The following is an 18,255-nucleotide window of genomic DNA, read 5'->3' as shown; positions in this document are numbered from 1 at the left end:
TCAATCAGACTGTTTGCGACCATTTGGGAATTCTTCTGTTGCTTCGCACGTCAACAGAGTAAGCGAAAATGACATATAACTGTCAACGCTGTTAAGTGGAAATTCTACCGTTGTCACAAAGTTAAAATATCAACAGAAAGAACAAATATAATATACGACTTTTTAAGTGAATCTCATTAAGATATGAGATAACCAGCGGCGTGGATTAATGGTTAACATATTATGCTTTCGAGCAGAGTGGTCACGGGTTCGAGTCCCGTTGCAGGCTAGACCTTGGTTTGTGCTCCAGGTCAATTGTTTCTTTGAGTTTAGTTTTTTCGAGTTTGCAAATTTTTCTGATTTTCATTGAAATTATTCCTGTAAAATTGGCTTCTCCTTCCCTATCTCTCTTACTAATCTCAAGTTATTCAGCGTCTTGAGGTTCGCCAATTTGATTATAAAAACGCTGTAAAAATTTCTCCATAGTGGATATTTGTATGAATTCGCATTGTATAAAATGCTTTTTTATATTGATTGTATTGTATCTGTTTAAGTGCACTCGTCGCTTTGGAGCGATTTTTAAAGTCGAGTGTTCATGCTCTATAAAATAAAATATATTGGTCGATTAGTCGCAAGGCCTCATTGACTCTTGAGCACTATCAGCTCATTGGCTGTTGACTACCTATCGCTGATTGGACGATGAGCGCTATTCACTGATTGGTCGACGGGTAGCGATGATTAAATATTCACGTTACAATATGTTATTTAAAAAGTGGTTTTTATCAATATATACATATATGTACTTATGTGCAGTACGTAAATATAAAATAACTTCGTATACACAAAGCACCACTCAATCGCATAAACTTTCAAAGAAAACGCTCAAAGAGCAGAGACGACTGCAATGAGTCACGTTTTTTGACATCGCCGAGGATAAACTACTGGTTAAACTTTTTACCGAAGTCTTAACTCCTTTTGTGGAACTTAACCGGTTCAAGATCCGAACAACGTTCTCTATATGGATGAAGTCTCATGCAACAAAGGAACAAACGCGCATATCCACAAAGTAGTCCACTCGAAGAAATAAATCCTGAGAATGCAACTCAAACTTTGCACACAAGTTTCAATATGGACAAACTGTCGTCAACAGAGTGTTTTACGATTTTGCACGAAACCGACTGTAAAATATCAACGACCGAAAATAGCAAAGGAAAAAATAAACGACCAAACGAAACTGCGTAAATCGAACATTGCCATAAAATATTCAAACACATTGGTATCTGCGGTACACATGGCGAATGTGCACAATAACCATTTCATATGATAATACGGCCGAAGCAAATGTCTGAAACGTGCCCGACAGATGTCTGATCTTGTGCTTAATAGAACGTGCCTTGATATAAAATTTTACCAAACAAAAAAATATCGCATTGCACGACATGTGTCCTAAATTTAGCACGACTGTGCAATTCGATTCCCAAATTGGCGACAAACATGCACGACTGAAATAGAATTTGGCATTTCGAGTCACGCTGCATAATTTTTATACATAATTCAGTCGTGATAAGGGTCGCTCTCGATGCGTGGAGATCAACGACGAGTGAAATTGCAACCGAGCAATTGGCGAGGGGCATTTAAACCGGCGAACGCGAATAATATGTAATATTTAAAAAGGTAAAGAACATTTAGAAAAGAAAAGGTCGACTGTGTCTATTCCGGTTCATTAAAGTTTCACGCGAGGCGGAAATAAGGGTAGGGCGAGAAGGAAACGCGTAACCCTCTTACCTTAAATATTTAATATTCACATTATTTATGTATGTATGTACATAGACATTTTTGAATCTGTTCACTTATTAATACCGACAAAAGTGGTTCAATTTTCAATAGAGATTTTAACGAATAAAGTGTGAAATATTGATTACCAACAAGAATTTATATCATCATCATTTATTTATTTTATTTTTATTTTTATTTTTTACATACCAGGAAGGCCTTATAGGTAAACCCCAATGCGCCTTCCTGGCAAATTAAAAATTACAATGCAGCATTACAATTATAATGCAGCATTTTTATTAAAAGTCGTTGAATTAAGAGACATTGAAAAACTCGAGACATCTATGAATTGTACATAAATTATTTTGTACATTTATCATACTTCAAAAAGTGGTAACATATTCAGTAGGTAGGAAGGATTTATAGCCAATTTTTCTTAAACCGGAACCGTTTCAACAATGAAATCAGAGAATATTGGTAAACCCTGATAGGAAACGATCGACCTAGAGTCACAATATCCAAGTCTGACCAGCAGCACTACAGATGTACTGAGGTCAGCTCATGGGATCGATCCCGGCGCCTCTCGGTGTTAAGCAGAAGCTTAACGACCGAGCTATGCTGCTGGCTATGTACAGTCACCATCTACTGCTGGATGAAGGCTTCTGACACGCTTACACTTTTCTTTATTTTGCGTAATTCTCATCCATTCTCATTCGTGGGGTGAGCCACACATTTTCCTAATTTCGTTTACCCATCTTCCATGCAGCTTTTCTTTTACACTTTCACATTCTATCGGGTACCATTCAAGCACTTCTTTCGTGCATTACAATCTCTTCACCATATCCACTACCCTTGTCATACTTCTCACCCACATTTTCCATTTATTATCTTTTTTAGTTATACTGAGGATGCAGCGTTCCATACTTCTTTAAATGCAATGTACGTTGTGTAGCATCTTGGCCTTCAATGTCCAAGTTCCACATACATAAATATTGTAAACATAAAGACTAGCAAGGTGTTCATCCACAGACATGGACATGAAAATAGTTCCATCTAGTTCCACAAATGATGTTTGTCCGTGTTTGTCTTTGAGCGCCTTGCATATAAGTGTTCGTCTGTGCGTCCAGCGTCTGGACAGGTCATTAGATTGACAGAAACATTTAAAACTAGATATGAAATTTTAGTTCAATACACCAAAATTTTTCTGAGAAAAACATAAAAAAACCTCAATTTTCTATAGTAAAAGTACTACTTCCGGTTGAGGAAAAAATATTTTTTAAATATTCGTGTATAAAATTTCTAATTTCTACTACATGTAAAAAAAAAAATCAGCCTAATTGAGCGGTTTGGGAGATAATTGAATTCAAAAACGTAACTAATCGAAACAAAAATTTAAAAAATTGAAAACAATTACATCGTTTCGATAAGCATTTCAGTAACTGATGCTAAGTTTCAGTTCGATAGGATTAACGGTGTTCATAAAATTCAGACACATACATTTTTTCTAGATCATGAAAACATGATCAGTGATCGATTCCGAGTTGGAATCAGTTAAAATCTCGAGTTCGAATTTTCGCATGATCACAAAACTTCATCTATTGTTACTACGTACGTACATTAAAGCCCGCTTTAAAGGTCAAGAAATTTGACCCTTAAAGCCCTCAACATGAGGCCACCAACCCCCTAACGAATACAGTCTAAGAGACCCTTTCGTAGGAGAACGAGACGGTTGTTCAGCAATATCGCACAAGAACAACCGCACATCACAGCTCTTCCCGGATATGCATACAACAATTCCCGAAAGTTCCATCGTAATCGGTTGAGTGGTTTAAGAGCCTATACGAGACAGACAGACAGACAAACAGACATTCAATTTTATATACATACATAGATATTTATGAGCTCATTGTACGATAACGATAAATTGTATTACAAAACGATTTTCACTACAACCGAAAGTTTTTAAATTTAAATATTCACATGTATGTACATAGATTGTTACAAATAGTATCATAACAAAAAAAAAAAGTTTTTTAAAAACATACCTCTTCTATAATTTGTATATAAAATTATTATTTTGAATAAAAACACCAATATTTTTTTTTACTATCGCCATCTATGTTTAAAACTAACAAACAAACGTCAACCGTAAACGTCAAATAGAATGTCGGCGGGCAAATTAAAAACGCGTCTTACACGATATATTTGCACCATCGTAATGGCGGAGGCTCCATTTACTTATATTGATGACCAAAATGAGCAATATGGTAAAGTATGAAAACGATCGGATAAGAGATAAAAATGACCACTAACACGAAAGCCATGTGAAACGTAAAGGAGGTACATATGTAAAAAAGGTAAAAGCAAAATAAACATATATCGATAATATGAAAGGAAATTCATTTCACAATTCTTGTATGTATGTATGTATGTATGTAGTACACGTGTTTGTATTTTTTGTATGTATATGTATTTCGTTATATTATTAAGTGCATATTTAAATTCAAAGTCTCTCACCCATCTGTTTCGCATTCTGACTCGCATTCGTAAAGTCAATTTATATAATGTCACGTCTAGACATGAGGAAAACCAACATTAAAATACTCATTTCGATTCAATTTTTATCTATGTAAAAAAAATCTTCTTCAACTTAATAAAAGTTTCGCGTCTTATCAATTTAGATCGGTAAATTGCAGTTGTTCCAATATAGTCAACGTGAAAGTCGTCCGATTGATAATCGACAATCTCCCAACAAGTCGATCTTTAAATCCCAATCGAAGCAATTTGGACGTTCGATTACAGGCAGTCTGATCGAGGCTCACCCAAGCTAATTTACTCGCGGAGCCAGGTATTGAAGGACCGCGACGTTCGATCTGCACAGAAGGAGTAGTATGAGGTGGGTGGCGGTGGGTTGGGGAATGGAAAAAGGGTGGATTTGAAGCACCTGACACTGGCGGTGGAGACCTCTCACCGGTGCATTGTAATCCGGGAGTGCAAAGCGGCTTATCGGGAAGAATGCACCGGGCCGTGCGAGGGATGCACTTGCGGTGCACGCGAAAACCCCACTTGGACTCGCGTTGCGCAACAGATTACGCCTCGCCGGGAAAACTCTAAATGAACATACACCCGGTGCATTGAGATAAAATTAGATGCAAAAATGTACCTAGCAAACATAGAAGAAACCCTTCCTCTTAACAAGCGATATTTTTTGCGACATTTTACGTACTGAAAACATAGATATAGAATACCATAGATACGCCCTTACGCTCTAAGCCGATCACCCTGTTGGACCATGCACACACACACAAAAAAAAATACAGATCATGCACACTCTCTCTCAGTAGCTATGTAGTTAGCTTCTAAGTAGGAAGGTCGATTGACATTTTTCGTCGATTGAAAATATTGGAATTGCTGCTAGTGTAAATCTGAAATCGGAGACACATGTTGTGTCCAGAAAAAAAAATAGTATTGTTGCCATACAAGAGATAATCTCTGATTTATAGCAATACTAGTGGTTTTACCTGACTTCGCTCAGTATTTGTAATATAAACCACTTAAACATGGCTAATGTGATAGTAAACATTACTTTGTTTTTTTATTAAATTTATTTGAATAGAAAAAAATAATATTCAACGATATAGATTTCGTCGTCATAGAAACTTGGATTTGTTTTCGATGCTCACACCCAAACCTTACAGACATAGTTACAAAGCCTCTTTCGAAATTATAAATTAGAAGATTAAACTAACATTTTTTGAACACGTATAAATGCAAGTTCTACGTAAAAACCTCATTAACTCTTGGCATTTATCTAATATATGTACAATTTCGAAATATAATTTGTATGTATGTAAAGTTTAAAGGTTTGTTGGGAGCATCGTAAAAAAATCAAAGTTTCTATGACGACGACATTGATATCATCGACTATTATTTTTTTCGATTCAAATAAATTAAATAAATAAACAAATTAATGTTTACTATTAGATTGTTTTGCCATGTTTAAGCTGTTTATATTACAAATACCGAGCAAAGCCGGGTAAAACCACAAGTGTAATATAAAACAAAATTAACATGAGTTTTCTACTCGATATTTACTAAACAGCTCGGCACAGTACTGCGCGGAAAAGACTAAATACATCTATTCATACTATACAGCACAGTCTGTTTTCAGCACGTTCATACTTATTTTGGAAGAGTGCACTCGACCTCGAGGTATGAACGAGATGTACATATATAACAGCCAATAAGATCTCGCGATAATAAGGCAGCCGAAAATTTCATCCATCGAGAGTTACCCACGAAAACTGTCATCCTTACGAGTGCCTGAGTTCCAGATAATCCGTATTCACGATTTTCGAGGCAACGATTGAATAGTCCGTTTTTCCAATAGATCGTGTTGGTTACTGTTGTTTCGGATACACCACGTACATATTACGGAACACATGCAAGCACTGCCGTTTAAGTGCAGTGGCCGGTCATCCACTTCCGATTTTAGAAACTAGATTTAATTTGAGTTTTTAATCAAATGTACTGTCAATTGAAAAATAATTGCAAATACTTGAAATGCGCCACTTGAAAAACCGATGTAAACTTTATATCAAATAAACAAGAATTTTAATGATCATACGCCATACTACAGAAATTGAAAGTCATCATTACTGAGTGCATCCATGCAGATATGTAGATTAAGTCAGAATAAATTTACTATATTTTTACTAAGGTTTTTTAGTTTCACTGCTTCAGTTAGTCTGACAAACATCCTAGACTCTTCCGATCACTTTGAAACCTTGCTATTTTGCGAGGCTTGGCCACCGACAGAGATTTTACTTGGGTCCGTTGTGAAGTCGATGGTGAAATATAATCGTAATAAACACGTTTAAGAATCCAAAAAGTCTCGAGACGATGACTACGTTCGGATGATTGCCCATGTATGTTTGACTTTCCGCCCCCCACTTCTTTTTTGTCAGATTTTTATTGTTTAAACGCCTATAACGTTATCATTTTCACACTATTAGGCTCTAGATCAGCGGTTTCCAAACTGGGAGGCGCGCCTCCCAGGGGAGGCGCAGACTATTACCAGGGGAGGCTGTCTATTGATTATTCTGTCTATTGTAGTGTTCATCTTTTATTTTTTAAACAAAGGTTTATTATTTAAAACGTGTCTATATTATTATATCTAATTATATTTATTATTATTTTATTATTATATCTAATTATGTCTATATTATTATATCTAATTATATCTATATTAATCTACTCTCTTCCATTTGGGCCTCGTTGTGATTTTATTTTTTATTCATATTTTGTTTTATTTTATTTTATTTTTTCTTTCTCCTTTGTACATTTTTATATACTATTTTAATTTTGTTCACTGTAAACAAAGAATGGGATTTATGGATTTTATTTTTGATTTTTACACTTTTGTTATTTTGTTTTTTCTCTCTGAATGATGTATTATTTTCCTTTTGTTACTTTTTTTTTATTATTTTATTTTACAATGTTTTCTGCTTTTTCTTTTTTCCTTTATTTACAGTTTACTTGTTTTTATATCATGTTTTTATATATTTTTCAAATGTAGGCCATTGTGGCGCATTAGGTTCTTCCTGTAATGCCACAATGGTCCAAAACTATTAAATAAATAAATATGTACAAAAAATGTTATGCAAACCAACCCCAGATATTAGTTTTAGTATTGTGTCATCGATTTCGTTTGACAGTCATGGGCGAATACATACATATGTACATAATCTCAAATTTGTAAATCGATCTGTTTCTAAAGTTTCTGATTGATTTGATCAGTTCCAATTTTCTCCAGTACATGATTTGTTGACCCAGAAATTAGTTTTAGTAATAAAGTATTTTTAGTATTAACTCAAAAAACTGTAGTAAAAAAGGTTTATATTATTATCAAATTTAATTTTAAAAAAATTCAATAATATACATACATAAATCATATTTTAATTGTCAATTTATAAATCTCACACACATATTATATATGTATATTTACTGATATTGTTCGTCGACGAGCGCATTTTGATTGTCGCTTTCGTCACGCTGACAGAACGTCAATTTCAATGTGGCTCACTTACTTTAATCCTTACGAAGGTTTACAGAGTATACTCACACATATGGAGGTACATACATACATACATTATAGTGCGCGAATATTGTATACCGTTCTCGCGATCCATTTTCTTGAAATCCAATTAATTTTCCTTAAGGCATTATCGGGACTCGTACGCGGCTAGACGCAAACACTCTGGAGCATATTACCTTTTATACGCATACATACGTATAAATGGCAAGATTTAGCGATTCAGCCCAGGATTTCTCAAGTGTTTGACACCCGACTGTAATATACTGGCTTACGTGACCCATTCCCAAATGATTAAGGTGCTCGATTTCACAAAACCCTCGTACATACCGCGAATATTCGGTCGTATAAAACACACATTGTAGTATGTGAGTATCGGAACAATCACTAAAAGATTTTTTAAAAAATTAATTTAATATTACATAAGAAAATACAGAGAGCATTTTCGATACAAATTGAGCGCAAATAGGGAAACTCACACAAGACAAGAGTTCTATATACTTACGGTGGTCGGATTTAGTTCAAAGTTTTTTTGTTACTTAAGATCACTATATATGTATGTACACAAATTATAAACAATAAATATCAGGAAAATAGAAATTATTTAAAAGCTCAAAATAAAATAATGAAATATCGTTTAAAAACAAATACTACTAACGGTTTACGAATTCTGACCAAAACCATCATATAATGTCAAAAAAATCGATCAAATCTTCGGAATCAAACCGCGATCCGTTAAATATAAATTACAAACACGCCAGGTACGAAACAAGACAGGTTTTTGAGATAGTCCAAAGGAGAGGGAAAAGGGTATGCTTTAACTAAACGGTGCAAATGGGTAAATCCAGTTCATTACAAGGTTTTTATTAGTTTCACTTCACCAATCGATCTGACAAACTTCCTACATTCTTCCGATCGCTTTGAAACTTTGCCATTTTACGAGAATTGGCCGCCGATAGAGATTTCAATTGCTTCCCCTTATTTGACGGTGAAATATAATCATAACGAATACGCATAATGAACAGCCCAAAAATTTTGGAGACGGTGATAGCTAACTCCTTTCCACTAGCCTGTAGACTTATATGTTTGAATTTCTACCCCCCACTCGTTTTGTCAGATTTTAATTGTTAAAATAACTATAACCATAAGTCTTTTTCACACCATCTACATATATACATAAAAATCAATGTTTATCTGTCACGTATGCGTTCCTATACCAAACAAACGATTGCGACGAAACTTATATGAGTTATTGCGTGAGTTAAAGGCTGAAGATAACCCTCTACCATTGTACTCATGTACTCGCAAATTCGTCATTTCTACGACGCCATCATATGACTCCTTCGTTGTCACATGATTAATATAAAGAACAAACGACTAACTATATATATATATATATATATATATATATATATATATTTTTATATTTTATATATATTTTTTTTTTTTTTTTTATCTCACTAATTTTATTCTTATGCGAAAGGAAGTTTTTACTTTTTGTAGTAAAGTTTTTTTGTGAAGGCTTATTTTTGTGCTTAAATAATATATAGCGGTATCAATTCAGAATAAAAAAATAATCTAACTTTAACATGAGACGATCGAACCGAACTTCATAATCATACATATTTCATGTTATATTACGCACATACAAATAAAATATTAATCATCCGAAACTTACATACAGCACGCCCCCACCCAACTAACAAATCCGAACGAAAATTTTCCCACCCCGTCCACAACTGTCAAACGCCAAAGTCGAAAAAACCCAAACGACAGGGCTAAAATTGTCACAACAATTCCAAACATTCAACATCGAACAGCAGAGAAGACGATAATTGGACCTAATCGACAGAGACATACGAACCGTTTAACCCAGACGCTTTTCGGAGCAATTGGCCGTACGTATGTACATACACGTACGGTACGGTGCACCTAAAAATAATTTATAATACACCCATATTGTATACTAACTTGAAAAAACTGCATTCCAAATATAATATTCCGTTTGTTACAGACATAACTAACAAACTAACCAGTATATTCTATGATAGAATCACTAATAACCATACTAACACACTTGTGAACAGTCTCGGTGATTACAACAAAATGGCTATACCCTTCAGGTATAAACACAGATTACCTAAACACAATCTGATTAAGGTCATCGAATTTAGAGAGTTTTTAATTAATATTATGTATTAGATGTATTATGAGCATTTATAAGAATTGTAAATAGGTTTTTGAGCTATTTTTCTTATTATGCTGTACATTAACATTGGAATAATATAATACTATGATTAAATTAAATTAAACAAAATTAAATTAAAATTGTAAAATAGAAAATGATCAATAGATCAGTAGCTATTAAAATGGATATAACATGTATTGTGAACATAATTGCGTAATAATGAAAAGCATTTAAAAATCAAAATACAATATACAATACACATGCACATGTTCGTAGCGATATCGCACACGACCCACCGTCGTGGAAACACGTCCAAATCTCCACTTCGCGTATTAAACGTCGTGTTAAATAATCCGGCAGCCCGTTTGATACATTGTGAGCGAATATGCCCGAGAGTGGGCGGCGGAGAACCAACCCACCCACCCACCCACCCACCCACCCATCCACCCACCGGCTCGCCATGGCATACGGAACGGAAACTGCGTCAATTTTTCATACGACACTGTAGAGCTGGAGGGGTGGGAACCGGGACGAAAACGAGAGGGCGTCAATTCGTCCATTACACAACAGAAATATGAATACGTTTTGGCAAAGGGTTAACGCATCGCTGGCGCCATTTATTTCCCTCTTCAAAGAAAACTCCACGATTAGTCGTAGACGTGAAAAAACTACGTACATATACATATAACGCGTGCTTTCAAAGGTTTTGTGATGAATTGAATTTCGTTTCGATTCAATCAATCTGAGTAGAGTGTGCAGACAAGATCCGATCCGAATCGGCATTTGTTGTTTTCGCCGGTTGTCAGTTTGTTTCCGCGTTCGCTTTCCCGACCACAACGATCCTTCAGAATTTCAATAGTTGCCAACGCTCAACCGCAATACTAATTAGTTTAGAAGTTGATGCCGACTGATAAAATGGAATCGCATATACGTACATACAATGCATATAGGTATACTGGATGTTGAGCTTATCACAACTTCGTGAATCTGTTTAGGCACAGTTTATCCCATAAATAAATTTAGAAATTAATTGAATTGCCAATGGTAGCTATTTACATACATATAATATTATGTTATTATCAAGCTACTACTATACAACTGAACAGTGTTATATATGTATGTATATACAACTATATCATATGTCATAGGGAAATTATATTTCAAGTGAAAATATATATTTTCACTGACGTTTCAGTGAAATCATAACCAGTTACATTTTCAGGGTTGGTTTTATTCATTTGAGATTAGATTATGAAAATATAAAAATCACCCATTTAAAACCTTGTTGTGATAATTCATTACATATGTAAATTGCCAATGTAGAAAAATCATCTTTCTTACACCTTTTGAAATTAGTCCACTTCAAATACGAATGTATTTTAGATATTATTCCTATACGAATTATTACTATTCCTATGCGAAAAATTCGATATTTGGATTTTCATCGATGAACCCAGTGGAAAACCTTTGTCGTATCAAGGGAACGTTTAATAAAATAGAAAAAAATATTTAATGCTATTTCCTGTGCTTCCAACTAATCAATTTATGTGCCTCGAAAAAAATTTCTAAAAAGTAGGTTTTTTCATTTACCTCTCTTTTTCGAGAATGAATAGCTTTTTTTATCATTTAATTTATAACGGAGCAGGAACTGGGTGAACTGTTTACCCACCTCTTTCATCTAATCTTTCTGTGGATCTTACTATTTTTTCTTCACATCTTGCAGGAATCTCATCAATTTTAAAAAAGTGCTCAGTATTAACCAATTGAAGTTTATTAGGTTTGATTATGATAAGTTTTGACTGATAAACGAGAATTCAAATTCGCCGTTTGGCTAGAAAAATCCCACACAAAAGCTTGCCGCGCTCGAAATGGGTGTATGACAGCGGTTTCCAAACTGGGAGGCGCGGACTATTGTCAGGGGAGTAATTTTCATACCATAATATCTACAAATAAATAAAACTTCATATCGAAGCTTATATCTATTAAAATTATATCTATTAAAATGGGTCTATATTATTATACCTATTAAAATATTAAAGGCGCGGAAAAAAATTTTTTTTTAGGGAGGCGTAGTAGCATACATTTTGGAAATCACTGGTGTATGGGGAAGCGTCATTTTCAGAAAATTATCATTTTCGTCATGTTCCTGTGATTATTTTGAAAAAAAGTCATTGAGAGCTTATTTGGGTAGGTATACCTTTAATGTGAACACAAAATATTTACGAATTTTATGAAATATATAAGGAGGCCAAAATTACATGCTTTCATAGATTGTTTGGCGTTATAGATATTCCACATATGCTTCTACATATATAAATATTGTGCAAATTTCACTATATTGTACTATAAACATATTTTCAAATTAATTTTTATTTTACTGCGAAATAAAATACTATTAAATATGTACATATGTGTTACAGTTGATGTGTATCTTCAAGTTGTAACAGCAATGAGACCCATATCTCTTTGTATATAATTTATGTATATTAGTGTAGTAAATAACATAAAATAATATATTTTTTAACGTTAGAAAACGGTCCGTCTACGAAGGCGTAGATTCGTAGACGCTTTCTACGAAACCATAAGCTTTCATTTCCATATTTCGTTTTACGCATGACGACCGACGACAGTTTGTAGTGTCTCGTCTTAAACACTTGGCCACCCCTGACGAGTGAGAGAGGGTGGAGGGGGAGGAGAGGACTACGACACGCTTTGCACATTACGTATATGCCTCATTTTCCCCCAACCGTCTCTCCAGATGAAAATATCAAAAGGGTAAATGGAAAAATACAATTATTTTCGCCTGTCTTGCCCGTTGAGTTTCCCCCTCCGTGTGCCGCATACGAGCTTCATATATTCAATAATACGAATACAAATAATCTTCATCCACATAATTTTTGTATCCATTCGATATATATCGAAAGCTAGAGCGTGTCGCATTGTCCGCGCCGTAATTTACCGTCGCTTATATTTATTTATTTATCTATTTCAACTACGCGCCCCGCACACACATACATAAAGGGGTTGGCCATAAATGACATATTTATATTCAATACGGAGAAGGTAAAGGAGAATATATTGTATATTCGGTATGCTCCCCGAGGAGGGATTATGTCTGTCGTTTCAAGCTATGCCACGTTCTTACTTTATGTTCTGACGAAAACCATATTTTTCCGACGAAATAAAGCGTAATGTAGCTTAGATTTTCGTTTCCAGTCAAACGTCTTTTATGTTTCAGCAATTTGTGTAGTTGGAGTTCTACCTACTTATATTTGATTCGTAATTTTGTATATTTTTGTATTTTCTAACAATTGATTGCCGTACTTTGATCGAATAATTAATTTGGTCTAAGAAATGTCTATTCTGAATTAACAGTAATCTGTCATTCGATTAAAACGCATGTTTGCAAGCAATTTTCGTTTAGTGATAAAATTTAACTTTTAATTAAGATTTGAACGTATTTTATCTTGAGAACTTTTACAAAATAATACGTATGTTCATAATTTTAATATAAAATACACAAGTTGTTGATATTATTACTTTATTTATGGAATTCGTATATATTTTATATACGAATGCAACTTTATATTTTTTAGGCGATAAAAGTAAATGTCAACGTCATGCTATGGACAGTAAAGCTTACAGTAATATTATTAAAAACCTTGCACCGAAAAGAAATAATTAAAAAAAAAAATAAAGAAATATTTTTCGTCCTTACAATGTCACTACACAATGTACGAATGCGACAGCATACTCGGTTCTCGTAAGTCTCACGCTACATCGTTTATTGTGATTTTTTAATAAAATTTAATATTTTTGATAAACGTCTTCTTTATTTTTACTTTATAGTTGGCAACGCTAAGATAAATAGTGTATATTCACTAGATTATAATATTAAATAATCAACACAGTACTTGAATTGTACGGTGATCGGAAAAATGAACTCGAGATAGTTGCACTCACCCAAATTTTCAAATATGCTCAAGGAGAACTAACGCAATATAATTCCACAAAAAAGCATCAAAGGGTAGTTGTATGTTATCCGAGGGTGCTAATATTTTTTTGTGAAATTCTATTACGTAAATTCTTTTTGAGCGCCTTTGAAAATTAGGACTTCTCGAAACTGCGCTACTATTCAGCGCAATTTAGTGCATCTTTCCGGGAACCGAATTGTACATACCTACATATATGTATGTATGTTCAATGTACATCATAGTATGTAAATAGATAAGTCATGTTTATCTAACATTCGAAACCAACACCTCTAAACCGTAATTATTTTTATTATAACTTTGTAAGACCCCAAAAATAGTCCAAATAGTTGAAATTGAGTATCAATTCGAAAGTAATATGACACTCTTCGAACTACACTTTAAAATTCACGAAAGGAAAACACCGCGAGGTTTAAGAAAAAGAAGAAATCTTACCTTCAATTTGCCGATAGATGTTTTCAAATGAGATATCATGTGAGTAGTGAGCACAACATCCATCGTATTCATAAACGGCCGACGCTTAACATGTTCATCGTCCACTTAAAACCTGAAGGTAAAATAAAATACACATATAAATGATATTTTTTATGAATAAAATCATCGACGAAAGCGAATCGGCCGAGCGTAAAATCGAAATTCAATACACATCCCAAATATAATATGGCAGACATATACAATAATGTATGGTGGGCACTCGGCGATACAAAGAACAGCAGAGTTTTTCCATTTGGGAAATCATACATACACGGCACGGGGGATGGAAAATTAATAAGCAACGGACTAAGGGCGGGTCATGGGGGATGATAAAAAGATGAAAATTTGCGAGAGTGCGGGGTTCGAATCCCGGTCGAGAGCACTTAGCCCAGCATTATCGCCCGCGGGTTCGGGCCCATATCAAAATGTTGCAAAACTCAATTACGAAACGGAGGAATAGCCGCCGTCAAATAAATACAATCCATCCTCCCCTCCCCCCCCTAACCCGCTACCCGCCCCCATGCGAAGAGGGAAAACCCCCTGTCTTTTCCGTTTTTCCGGTTTGTGTGTGTGTGTGTCGTCATCGGCTGTTGGGAAATTCGGGAAAATCGCGTCGCGGGAAGTGTTCCGGATAGAACCTGCCGGGATAAAAACAAACTCTCGCGCGACCCACCGATAGCTCTTATTAAATAAATGTCTAGAGCACTCTCCGTTCATCGTTCTTCCCTCCAATTGACCTATTTTTCTCCGTCGTATTTTCCTTTTCGCGTTGACGCAAACAATGTTCCGTTGAAAATAAAATAAGAACGGGGGAAATTTTTGCGCCGGTGATTGCGCGAATCAGGCGATTGGAAAAACTATGTACGTATGATTGTGTGTACTCGCTTCGCTACAAATGTAAGGGAAAAGTCTGCTCTTGACAAATATTACAAATGTATAGAGTGAAATATTTGGTTTAATTTAATCAGTGGACGAGTGCGCGTCTACTTCACGGCACCGAAAGTCAAAAGATCGAAAAAGCAAACATCGGAAGGCAAAGATCGAAAATCGAAAGATCAAAAAAAAGGGTGCATGGTAAACGGTACTATGTACATATATATAATATGTATATATCAGTGGCATGAGGTAAATTATCTCTCTTTTTGTCGTACAGCCTTGCTTGATGTGCGCGGGCAGAATACGGGAGGAAAAGCCTGTTACTCTTGTTCCTGTTGTATCCTGCTCGTGCAAATTAAGTGAGGATGTACGACGTGGGAGAGAGTTTTCTGGTACTTTTTGAGCCAGGTCGCCGCCCTGGCACTTTGATTGATTTGAAAATTGTTTTATGAGTTAAATTAAAAAAATATTTTGGCTAATATTAATAACACTTGAGACGAGAAGAATAAGAGGCGACTTAATTGAAGTCTTTAAAATAATAAATAATCATCATAATTGTCTTATGTCCAAACTCGTTACGTTCAATGAAAACACTCATCTTAGACGTCACACTCTCAGACTCCAAAAAGAAAAATCGAAAAAATCGCCCCTATTAAAACAAAATAAGAACAAAGGCTTCTAAAATAACTAATTGATTAAAGTCTATTCAAAAGAAGATATATAACTATTAGATATAGATATAGAAGTATTCCAAATTTTTACCAATCTAGTATCTAATTATCTTATGAGATTTGCCTTTTAGGACTCAGACGAGGGTTTATATAAACGGTAAGAAGTTTGTCGTATTATTTATTATTTTAATTATTCAATAATTAATTAATTTAACAATATAAGTTCGATCTGTCAGTAAAATAAATTTGAGGACGTCTTAAAATTAATTAATTTTATGTATACCTACATATATGTATTATATTTGCTTCGATGAAAAATCTTCTGAATATTAAAAAAAAATATATTCCCGTGGGTTTTATACCGTTAGAGAACAAAAAAGCTACACACAAATTGTATAGCCAAATAAAAATTTCCAAGAAAATGAATAAATTAGTCATTATGCTATATTGATAGGTGCCAATATCCAATGATTGATTAAATATAATTACATATTTCAAATTTAATTTAATTTAGTACTATGTAATAGAGAGATGATACAAATAATTAAGGTATTTTTCGTAACCAACCAAACAAAGCCTGTTTTTTTCAAGTAACAAAAAGAATACGAGGATAATTGCTCATAATATTTATTTTAATATACAATTCAATAAACATATGAAATTAAAATTTATAATGAAATTATATAATTCAAGTTTATTTTAGATATACATATATTTAATTTCAGAGACAGAAAATGAGGCAATTGAATAATGCTTGAATTTTTAAATAAAAAACAAAATGATGTAACGCGAAACGGTTTTGAATAAAAATATTTATACTCGAATATATGTACATACATGTTCGTAATTACACAAAGAATATTATAACACATACATATTTGAATCATACAATTACCTTTGCCAAATTTGGTCTTGATTATTCACACAGTATAAAAATTAACAATGAGCTCAGTATTCGTAAGTATTCGTACTGAAAATTATTATAATAAACAAAAGAGTCATGTTTTGTGTATTTTTAATTCATGAATTGATTTACATGCCTATTAAATTAACTTCGTGGTAAAATAATTTAAATAAAATATTAAATGTATGTATAGGTATATACAAACATGTTTCTGTATAAATGAGGTACAATGAAGACATCTCTTCAAGTAATACAAACTAGTAAATATTTCAAAATTGTTTTCAATCCGAAATAAATAGGAAAGCTCGAGACAAATATAAACTACGATTTATTTGTACAAATTCGATCAAACCAATGCGACTTGAGAATTCAACACAAGTACCAAAACTGATATATAGAAAATGCATTTAACGTTAACAGGTGGTGTACACAAACTATAATGAAATATTTTATATGCACTTATTGAAGAAACACAATAATATATACGCATATAATATACGAATACATATGAACATATATTTTATTTTATTTTACATAGATATATATTTAGCCAGCAGCATAGCTCGGACGTTAAGCTTCTGCTTAGCGTCAAGAAGGTGCCGGGTTCAATCCCTGAATGAAAATGAATTTTTCAGAGTATGCTGTTGGTCAGACCTGGTTGTGACTCCAGGTTGATCGTTTCCTATCAGAGTTTGCCAATTTTCTCTGATTTCATTGTTGAAATGGTTCCCGGAAAAAAAAATTGGCTAAAAATCCTTCCTACCTACTATGTCACCACTATTTGAAGTTTGATTGATGTACAATAAAATTTATGTACAATTCATAGATGTCTCGTTAATTTGCGAGTTTTTTCAGTGTCTCGCAATTCAACGACTTGTGATAAAAATGCTGCATTTGTATTTGTACTCACAAACACCCAAGTCTGACCAGCAGTATAGCGGGCTCGGACCAAATATTCACTTGGTGCTAAACATACACGCTACCACTGAGCCATTATGCTGGCTAAATCCGAAGTGATGAGTAAAACTGAAAACCCCAACCGGAAATGATGAAATTTTAAAATCTTTCAAATCGAAACGTCCTCACTAAAATTATACGTATTCATAAATTAAGGATTCCGGATAATCGGAATATGTTACGATCGTGCGATTTATCATACGGAAATGCGAGCGAGTGAGGGAGATAAAACCAGACTCTGAAGTGAAATCTGAAGGGGGTGGTGGTGAATGGTGCCCTTTTCCGGTTCCGTATATAAATCGTGCCGGTTCGAAACGGTTCAACTTTCGCATTATAACTGGATCGGT

At 34.1% G+C, this 18,255-nt stretch overlaps 1 protein-coding gene across 1 annotated transcript in view; it reads right to left on the bottom strand.

Annotated features, from left to right (window-relative positions):
• Window positions 1-18,255, bottom strand: part of Tpst (tyrosylprotein sulfotransferase) — a 235,958-nt gene that overhangs the window by 57,227 nt on the left and 160,476 nt on the right. The window contains exon 4 of the mRNA XM_077426876.1: window positions 14,462-14,573. The gene's annotated coding sequence lies outside the window, so the exon portion shown is untranslated. The remainder of the gene's footprint in view (window positions 1-14,461; window positions 14,574-18,255) is intronic.

Source organism: Arctopsyche grandis, chromosome 3 (genome assembly GCF_051622035.1).
Source record: "Arctopsyche grandis isolate Sample6627 chromosome 3, ASM5162203v2, whole genome shotgun sequence".
Lineage (NCBI taxonomy): Eukaryota > Metazoa > Arthropoda > Insecta > Trichoptera > Hydropsychidae > Arctopsyche > Arctopsyche grandis.
Note: the sequence above shows the minus strand (reverse complement) of the source record. Positions and strands in the feature narration are given on the sequence as shown.